General features: G+C 34.5%; 1 pseudogene across 1 annotated transcript; it reads left to right on the top strand.

Moving 5' to 3' along the window:
* The first annotated feature begins 7,469 nt into the window (after positions 1-7,469).
* On the top strand, positions 7,470-10,671 carry LOC104611549 (cytochrome P450 89A2 pseudogene; annotated as a pseudogene). Its single transcript, XR_016071363.1, has one exon. The product of XR_016071363.1 is annotated as a cytochrome P450 89A2 pseudogene (transcript).
* The last annotated feature ends 414 nt before the right edge of the window (positions 10,672-11,085 follow it).

Consider the following 11,085-nt stretch of genomic DNA (forward strand, 5'->3'; position numbering starts at 1 on the left):
GAGTGCAAATTAAATTAATGCAAATACTGGTTTAATTTTGTTTTGGATTTTACTTTGTTTTGTTTTAGGTCTTATTTTACTTGATTTGTACTGCAATCAAACAAAACGTGATAAATTTTGAAACAAAAATAAATCATACTTTGCGCTGAAACCATTTCTACTACCATGATTTTGCAGTAGTGCAAATAAATTTGCATTGCTACCAAACACAGCCTTGGGCTCAGTTTGGAAGGAGTACAAATGCAAATATGCAGGAGTAGAAGAGAGCGACACGATACAGGCCAGCATCAACTTACCCTTCTTCACTGGTATGAAAATAAGCCTTGCTGAGAATGCATGGAAAGCCACGTACTCTAACAGTGAAAATGATAGAGATGGAAAATGTATATAAGATCACCATGAGAACCACTTGAACTGAATCTTTATTCTGTAGCAGCTACAAGAAAATAAGATTCTAAACTAGCTAGTGTCGCTTTACAGGACAGGATCTATCTTATCAAATTTCCTTTCCACTCAAGTGATTCTTATGGACTGCAATTTTTGTCGCTGAGCTCTAACTGATCCTATCTGTTTGTTTCTGATCTAAAAAAAGGCTCAGATGATAGACACTATGGTAACCCATTGTCATCACCGTGATTCCAACAACAAAACAGTAGTGTATATTTCATTTATCATATGTTTGATGAAAATCTTACAATCCAATGCCAAGCGTCTAGGAAATGTCTTTGTGTAAAACTTTCGAACACCTTATACTCACAGAATATGAAATTTAATTTTTCCCAGCTGGGAGATGACATTGCCGTGCCAGTGATTTAATTGCTTATGCCTTCTTCACATGTGACAGATGGTTCCGGCGGATCAACGGTATGAGTGCAAAAGAGGCAACCGCTGGCTATTGTGCTAATGGGCGGTCTTTTGTCCAAAATTCATAATAGTGTGTGTATTGGCATCTCCTCATCAGTACTACTGGTGGCCTCCAAAAGGACCTATTGGGCTTTGTTTTCTCTGGAGGCTTCAAACTACTCAGGGTGTTGGATCTAACTATCTAAGAGGTGTGAAAGAGATGGAGAAGGTGGCAAAGGAAATGGGACAACTTGTCCGTCCAGTATAGCCGTATAGGCAATCTCCGTTGTTTACAAACACTAATTTTATTGGAAACTTGCATCAAAAGCCTGCCCATTAGAGCAATATCGAAACTTGAAGCACACATTTAATAATTATTATGAAGCCATGGACTCTAATGAGTTTGAAAAGAGTAGTACGTGAGAGAACAACATCAACATACATAAATCAGAAAACAGAACGGTATAAAAGCATAAAAGCCTTGTATTTAAATTATTGATTAATTACTTGTTTACCAAAATAATATGCCTGATGATGCCTGCTACATCTACATCTAGCTGTGGGATTCAAGTTGAGAACAGTATAACCTATAGATCTACAAATATGTGGGATTCAACCTGCTAGATCTACAAATCTACAGTACCCTAGTCGAATTGAGAACAACATAACCTATAGATGAGAAGAATACAGTTTCCATTGGATTGGATCCAACTAATATGAGTCCATTATAGATTGATTGATCAGCTCCAAACCAATTCAATAAATACATTGGATTGACCATTTTGGACCACTCCAATTCAATGTCTCTGGTGCATTGATACCTGTATTGTTATTAAGTCTAAACTGATATAGTTCATCATTTTATTGGTCCGTCCAATATGTCTAAATTAATTTTGATTTGGATGGAATTCAAACCAAAACTGGTCCATTGACACCTCTAATTTCTATTATTAAAAAAATATATTAATTATCTCTGTTGTTGTTAATGATGATGCAGGATCGGGCGTGTGTGGTTATAATTGTTGGAATAAGATGGCAACTTGGTGAATGAATCTCATGTATATACTATCGAGTGTCAAATGTGTGGATTGTTATAGGTATTGGTTTACTATTTGTATAACTAAAACCTTGGTATAATATATGTTATATGAATTACAACGTAAAAGCATTTGTTGGATTCAGAAAAATATACTCTTCGATTTAAATGGAATTAATGATGCTATGGCTACTAGATAAACAGACTATATAGAGATTTCACAATATTTAAAGTAGATGATGCATGGTAGCTTATGTATGAGAAAAATTGTAGTGCGCTTGACCGGTATTTTGCTTTGAAACATCATCATCATGGAGAGTGGTTGTGCTCAATTATATTTCTATGCTTCCATTCAACAAACCCATTCTCCACCGTAAATTTACGAATTTACGAATCAAATCTTTACTGCCACCACATTGTGTTCAAATCATATGATCAAAATGATTAAAATTCTCAAAAAAGAAAAAAAAAAAAACCTAGCACAAATGGGATATATTGTAATAAAATAAAATGGGGAGGTTTTCTTTCATGCTCTTTGATCATGTGCTTTAGTCGCATATCTTTATGTTTTTGATTATGCTTGAGTTTCCATGTGGACCCCACTTATTGGACTCATGAGGGGTGCTTAACCCCTTTCCTCTCCCATCTGAGTCTTACCCGAACTGAATAATTGGGTAAACATTCTTTTGAAAATCATTCTCGGATGGCCCATCACCTCCAATTACTTAACTAATGGGTGGCAACTCCATTTCAACCCAAGTGAGCCATTTTTCTTATGCTCACAAGTGTATAACGTCAGAAGGCAACCAATACTTCCCTCGAAAATAGTAAAACCAATTTTGGATCAATTTCTTACGAGTTCTTTTGACAAATTGGATTTATCTATACTACTTTAAAAAGTATCAATAAGCAATAGCCTCAAGAATATTTCTGGAATTTTTTTAGGACAAAATTTACCCTTTTTGTATTTAAATTTATTGATAAAAATGTGGGCAAATAGGGTAATCTAATATTGCTATTAAATGTGTTGAAAAGATGTAATTTTAACTTTTTTAATGCATTCAATCCTCTCTCATTAAACCCAACATTTAAGGTATTAATTTGCATACACCTTCATTAAACCATATATTTAAGGCATTTTGTTTCTTCTCGTCATTAAATACTATAATTAAATCCATACATAATAAATTAATAATTCCAATAACATAAGACTTAAACTTCTAAAATCTACCTGAAAAAAAAATATTGTTTTCATCTAAGTGGTGGTAAGAAATTAAACCATTTTTGGTCAAATGGGCCAATCCATGCAGCCAAAGTTAAATAGTATATAGTTATGTTTTACATATAATATATGTATTATGTTAATTCATTTATGTTTTTTAATTCAGTTTTAAATTTTTTATTTATAAAAATATTAAAAATTGCAATTTGGGGCCAAAAAAGGGATTTTCTTGTGAAAATAGCAAGGCAAGACACCTAATCCCCTTAAGCGTATAGATCTTGAAAAGTTACATAAAATAAGAAAAGAAGATCACCCAAAACGGATATCAGAGTGCAAAGTTATGGCCTCCAAAAGTTTGCACATAATTAAGTGGGAAACCTGCAACCCAGAGACTAGGTTGAATGGGCCAATGGTTGAATTGTTTGGTTTAGACAATTTTTGACGAAAAGGGAGAACCTCAACAAAACTAGATTCAAAATCAAGGCCGAGTGATGGTTCAAACAGTTCAATCAGCCAGGTCAACAATGGGTTGAAAACACTGATGATAAGTAAGAAATATTTTTAGTAATGATGGAATGGAATATAAAATTTCAAGCCAATTGAAAATAAAACTATTTTCCTATTCTATCTTATTAAATCTCATATCTAAGTTATATCCTCTTATTAAATCTTATATTTAAGATCTATTTTTTTACTAATCAGCTGGTATAAAAAATGTGGTAGCCAATCAGATGTTATTTATCAAAATTCATGGGTGGGTTTTGATTGGTCAAAACTCTTTCTGATACCATGTCTTTCCAAGATCATAGATTTTTATATATTAATTATGTCAAAGAAAATTTAAGTGTGATAAGTACAAATTATTTATATAATGTATATGGAGTATATAATTTAAAATTGATCCAAAAGAAATGCTATTTTCTTATTTAAATGGTGGGTCAATGATCCAACTTTTCAAAGAAACTCGTGATGTCATAATTAAAAAACAGATATTTAAAAATGATGTAACACAAAAAATGAAAATTATATAATTTTGTCAAAAAACATTTAAGAACATTTCTAATGTTTTATATTCATCACATTAAATTAAAATAATTGTTAAAATAAAAATTGTTTTTATTTATGATAGAAATGGAATACAAAGTTTAACAATAATAATAATAATAATAATAATTGTTATAGTAATTTAAAATTTCCATTGTAATGCATGTACACATTTACTACAAGTATTAAAGTTATTTTTAGTCATTATTATTACTTTTGTTAATTTTCAATTACTATCTTAACTATGATATATCTAAAATTCAAGTAATTAATATGAAAAAAAATATCTTTTAAGTGCAATACACATGCTTAACTGCTAATAATCTGAAATTAAGGGTACTCACTTAACATATTATATGAGTCGAAGGAAAACATAATTCTCAGACAATAAAATTGTGGATGACACTAGTGTAACCTCGTAAGGGTAATATACGAATTTGGCCAAACTCAAACACAAGCTTTTTCTTATTCCTCTTCTTATAGAGAAGGTTTTGAATGCGGTTATAATAAGAGTAGCGAATCTTACCTAATGCCTCCAAGCATGGTTGGAAAACTTTTAACACCTATTTCTACTCTAAACAACAATGGATCAAGTCCCACTGCCATCAGGATTGGAAAAAAGAAAGAAAATTCTTGGGTAGCAGAAGTGATTTGCACTAATATAACTCAAAAAAAAAAAAAACATTTTCCATGTTTAAAATTCTTGGGTAGCAGGGTTGGTTTTACGTTTTTGGAATTGGAACCTATTCTGTAAAGGTCGGTTCCAAGGCCAGTTCTGGTCTTGGTGATTTTGGGGTGAGTTTTAGGGTCTACCCCTAGAACTTGTTATTTGTTTACTCTCCCATCAAAAAAGCATATTTTTTAAAAACTTGATTTTTAATATATATATATATATATATTATTTTTATTGATTAAATTGAGTAAGTTAATATGCAGATTATCATTATATGGCTCAAAACTTATAATTTAAATTTTGTAAATATTACTTTTTACATTAACTATTATACACACTCAAAAATTAGCATAAAAACAAATGATCAAATCATTTAAGTAACTCAATGGTCAAATGAGACAATGGCCTTTGTAACCATGACTTGTTGGATTCAAATTTTCACATCCCCAAAAGTATTTTGGAATTTATTTCAAGGCAAATTCGATTCTAAGGCAGATTCCACCAAGACCAACCAAAGCCAGCTCATCAAATCGATTCGGGCAGAGTAAATGACTGGCCTGGGTGGGGTCAGTTCATCAAATTGATTAGATTCTAAGAATTTGGAACAAGACCTTTCCCTATCACAAGTTGTGTAGGGTCGATTCAAGGCCGATTTAAAGTTGGTTGCATTCAGATTTGAGTAGAACCTACCCATTTTCTCACCCCTCACCCCTAGAAATTATATGTCTAACTGGATGCAGGTGTTATAAATGAGCTTAAGTCATCAAGCTCTAATAGTTCGGAACTTAAAATTGAAAACTTATGCAGCAATTGTATGTCTAAATGGATGCAGGTGTTAGAAATGAGCTTACAGTCATCAAGCTATAACAGTACGGAACTTAAATTTGAAAACTTATTCAGCCGGTTTTAAGGAAATAATTGATGATTCTAAGGAAAGGGCCTACCTTGTGATAATGCAAATAAATGAGTAAATTTGACTAACACTAAAAAAAATTAATGACTTGGGTTTTGTAAAAAAAAAAAAAAAAGATAAGTGATTATACAATTACTATGGCCAATCCTACTAGATTACTTAAAAAAAGAAAATTAAAAGAAAAAAGTGAACAAGGAAATATAAGAAAGAAAAAGGATAATTTAAATAACCAACATACGATTAAATAAGAAATTAGAAAACATAAGAAGGAGAGAATTGTGTTGGAATTTAATCCGAATTCATAGATCAAGCTCAGTACCATTCCCCCCAAACTGAATTAAATCCTTTTGACAATTTCTTGTAGTGGAAGTTAAAGGCTTTGTCAATTAGATTCAGTAATTAATCAAGATAATGCACTTAAATCAACCAAACTGCTAAACAAATAAAAAAATTAAATATAATAGCAAGAGTCGTAAGGATTAGTAGTCATAAATGAAGCAGAATAATAAATAACAAACAGTACTGCTAACAAGATGACAGCAGTTGATAAATGAATAGTTGGACAGCTTCTGGTACATATGAATATAATCCACAAATGTGAGTAGTCTCCATTCATTTATATTTGACGGATGGCCTCCAAAAGACATATGCAATACTCATTTTGGAGTCTTCAAACACTTTAATTCCACATGATTGTATTTTTGAGAACATGCGTGCGCCCCATAAGGGTGCACCCCACAATGTTTCACAGCACATCTCTGCAGTGTATTGGAAATATCTTCCAATATTATATTGGAAATGATCATCTCATCTCATCATTTGGAGATGTTCTCAATACACGAAGCACAATGAGAATGTGCTGTGAAATATTATGGGGCACGGGCGCCCTCTTGTGGGGCGCAGATCTGAACTCAAGACAAATAAAGGCATTGTTGGAATAGAAAATGAGTGGATTTATCTTATATGCAACTGATGTTTGATGACACGAGAGATTGATCTCATCAAGCTCTTCAATACCAATTGTTTCATTTTCCCCTCGTGGAAAGCACAAATCAAACACCATTGATGTTGTTACCACAGTTAATGTTGAGATTTACATAAGAGCCATTAAAATAATAAATAATGTATCATATTCCCCAATGCAAGGCTGTGAAAGCTGTTGGAATGGGTCTTGCATTGCACTGATTGAAGCTGATTTCATTCCACACAATCTGGACAGACTAGATTCAACACAAAGGGAGGGTATTAGGTAATTCGTGTTCTTGTGTTGTGTTTCTATTATATAAAGGAGGGGTATTATAATATATATAGGTCAATACAAATACAACGTATGTGTTTGGTTCAGTTTATATTTATTGAATAAATGTTTGTATTTTATTTGTTGATAAAACCGAGAAATGCAATAATTACAACCATTTATAGCAATTATGCGCAACCAGACTCCATATCACAAATGGCTGGCATGCACAATAATTAAAGTTAACTTTTTTTCATTTTCAATGCATACACAAGAGCAAGAGAGAGAAAATGCTAAAGTGGTGCCTATGTGGCACCGTCAATAAACTTAAATGGAATCAAACACCCTCAACATGATTAATTAATCATGTCAAGTTTTTAAATACAAACATGACATGTTTATTATACGTATAATACGACACAGCCCATGTAATCCAGAATAACATATTTAACATGTTTAGTTCTATATATATTAAACGATACATATAACCCGAATTAATATGAAATAACATGATAAATCTATTTAAGTTAAACAATAAATAGATTTAAATAGTAAAATAAACATTGAATAATCTATTATCTAAACAAATTTATAAAGGCCATTCAATTACATTCTTACCTATCACAATAGTATTTCGTCCACATATATATATATATTAATAGTATTAAATGGATGGTTTGGGAAGGTAGGATTGTTAGTATGGTGTTCACATGTCTTATAAAATATTGCTTATCTAAAGGGGTCACTTCAATAAATCATGGACCAACACGAATTAATGGTATTAATAGTATGGACCACTTCACTAACTTTAACTCAGAATATTATCTAAAACCCACCTACTTTTTTTTGCATTTTCCTTAAACTCCTCATAACTTTTCAAAACCTCTAGAGAGCCCCCTGTCAATGAGTTTTTAGTATCCAAATTCACCCCTTCCCTTAATTCACCATCAGTAGAAGTTGTCCACTTAAGCATTTAAGTAATTTGCATGACAAAAATACCCCTTTCTGAGGTTATATTGATAGCAAGAACTTCATCTGAAATAGAGTTTCTAATATTTCATGGATTCATACATGTCCACTCATCCAAATCAAAGCCTAATCCTCAAAATCTCACTATAGATTGTTGCAAATCCAAAGTTCATAAACCAAAAGCAAATAAACTTTTTCTATTCCCCACATAAAGATGTAAAAAGAACATAGGATTCTTGATCAATGGGAACCAAAATCCCATTCAAATCCAAAAAAAGAACACCTCCAAAGAGAATACACTACACAACGGATATTATCATAGTGTGAAACTATAATCTTCACCGCATTTGATGAATCCTTATATTGCAAGGGCCTCATTTCCTCATCTTTTCTAGGCAAGAAATATTGCCACTATATAGCAAGAACATGACCAGGAAATTAACGAGTCCTTTGTGTCTTGCTAGGTAGTGGAGAGGAAAGGGGAGAAAGAGGGAAAAGAGGGAGGGGAAAAGAAGAAGGGGAAGGGAGAGAGAGCTAGGGTATATCTGATTCTGGTTCAGTTGTTGAGGGGGAGAGGGGAAGAAGATGATGAACAGTACTTCTAATTGTATACTGGAAATTTATTAAAACCTTTTATTTTCTGACAATGGGATTCTCTAGAGATTTTAAAAAGTTATGGTAGATTTAAGACAAATGCAAAAAAGTCATGGTAACTTATAGATCATAACCCTTTTATCCGTAGTTAAATTTTCAATCGATTATATTATTAATTAATTTTTTTCATAAAAGGACCCAATGCTTTCTTCCAATTGTGTACACAACGAAGGAAAGCCACTGCAGTTTCTTTGAGTTTAATTAATCCAGCTCTTAGAGTCACTCACCATTCTCATATGGAGGTCTGGTTCATCTTGTTCACCTCTCTCTGTATCTGTGCAACCCTGAAATTTCTCCTGGATCACTGCTCACTCAGCTCAGATAAGCATAAAAAACTCCCACCAGGCCCCTTTGCGTTGCCTATCATATGCAACATCTTATGGAATCGGAAATCTCTTTCAGAAATCGAATGCATTCTTCGCGACATGCACACCAAGTACGGCTCCATCATCAGGTTCAACTTCGGTTTTCACCAAGCCATCTCCATCACCACCCATGAACTTGCCCATAAAGCCCTCATCCAGCATGGCGCCATCTTTGCTGATCGTCCTTCAGCTCTAGACCCCAACAGTTTCATCACCACCAACCGATACAGCATTAGCTCCGCCTCATGCGGCCTACTCTGGCGCCTCTTCCGTCGGAATCTCACCTCTGGGATTCTTCATGCTTCACGAGTTAAGTCATACGGACACACCCGTAAACGGGTCTTGCAGATACTGATCAACAGGCTCAAGGAGCAAGACAAATCCAATGAAAGCATTTGTGTAGTAGATTACTTCCAGTACGCAATGTTTTGCTTTTTGGTACATATGTGTTTTGGAGAGAAACTCAATGAGGAGATTATCAGAGACATCGAAACCATTCAGAGGAAGCTTTTGACCAGTTTTGGCCAATTCAACATGCTTGCTTTGGTGCCCATATTAGGAAAGATCATATTTCGAAAGAAAAGGAACAAGCTCTATGAGCTACGACGTAATCAGTTAAGTGTTCTCATTCCTCTAATTCGAGCACGAAAAGAACACGAGAAGAAGACGCAATGCCAGGTAGGAGAGGGTGACATGGTCGTCTGCTACGTCGATACGTTGCTCAATCTTCGACTCCCCAATGGAGGAAGGAAGCTCACCGAGGAGGAGATAGTGCCTCTGTGCTCAGAGTTTCTCAACGCAGGCACCGACACAACGTCCACCGCAATGCAGTGGATCATGGCAAACCTGGTGAAGTATCCATGCATCCAAGCAAAGCTGCTCTCAGAGATCGAAGGGGTGGTAGGGCCCGGAGAAGAAATCAAAGAGGACGATCTGAAGAACATGCCATATCTCAGGGCAGTGGTGTTGGAGGGTCTGAGAAGACACCCACCGTCGCACTTCTTGATCCCACACACAGTCACAGAGGATATCACCATAGATGGGCGTCTTGTACCAAAGAATGCGATAGTGAGTTTCACGATAACAGATATGGGGTGGGACCCAAAAGTTTGGGAGGACCCCATGGAGTTCAAGCCGGAGAGGTTCTTGACAGGTGATGATGGATTAGAACAGAAAGTGTTTGATATAACCGGAAGTAGAGAGATTAAGATGATGCCATTTGGGGCAGGGAGGAGGATCTGCCCTGGTCTTTCTGTGGCTTTGCTTCATCTGGAGTACTTTGTGGCCAATTTGGTTAAAGAGTTTGAGTGGACAACCAAGGACGGAGATGAGGTAGACTTGACAGAGAAACAGGTGTTCACTGTCGTGATGAAGAATCCTCTGAGGGTTCACTTATCGCCTAGGAATATAGGTTAAACATGTTATGGTATGCTGGGTTTCTTTTTATGAAATAATATATACAAGTCTCTCAGAAGCCAAGTTTGTTCCTAGATCTTAGGTAAGTTGTCTCTAGGAGTAGAAGTTGGGTTGAGGCTTGTTTGTGGGTTGCTTGAGATTTTTTTGGGAGGTTTGTCTTCTTTTGGGCCAGGGCAGTTGTTGTTTTACTTGGAGAGTTTTAATTGTTGTTTAGATTATGTTCAGTTGCAGTGCAATTTTATTTGCATTAATACAAATGCATGGGAGTATAAATGAAAATAATGCAAATTTTGGTTTAATTTTGTTTTGGATTTTACTTTATTATACTTCAGGTCTTATTTTACTTCATTTGTACTGCAATCATTTGCTTTATTATAGTTTTGCATCAGTGCAAATAAATTCGCATTGCAACCAAACACAGCCCTAGGTTTCAGTTGAGTTTTCTTTAGTTTTTGGTATCGGGTCCTGAGCTCTGGGGTAACCCCATCCCCAAACTCATAAACCCCCAACCCAGGTGCAGCCGGGATTCAACCCAAAGCTTTTATCTATTACAATCAGTCGATTAGCACCTTGCAAAATAAATAGACTTTTAATATTCTCTTCACTTGCTTTTTAATTAATAAGGGAAAATCTATGATGTGGGAAAGATATGATAGCTAAAGAGTTTTGACCAATCAAAACCTACCCATGAATTTTGATAAATAACACCTGAT

The sequence above is a fragment of the Nelumbo nucifera genome, chromosome 1 (assembly GCF_055504915.1).
Source record: "Nelumbo nucifera cultivar China Antique chromosome 1, China Antique-T2T, whole genome shotgun sequence".
Lineage (NCBI taxonomy): Eukaryota > Viridiplantae > Streptophyta > Magnoliopsida > Proteales > Nelumbonaceae > Nelumbo > Nelumbo nucifera.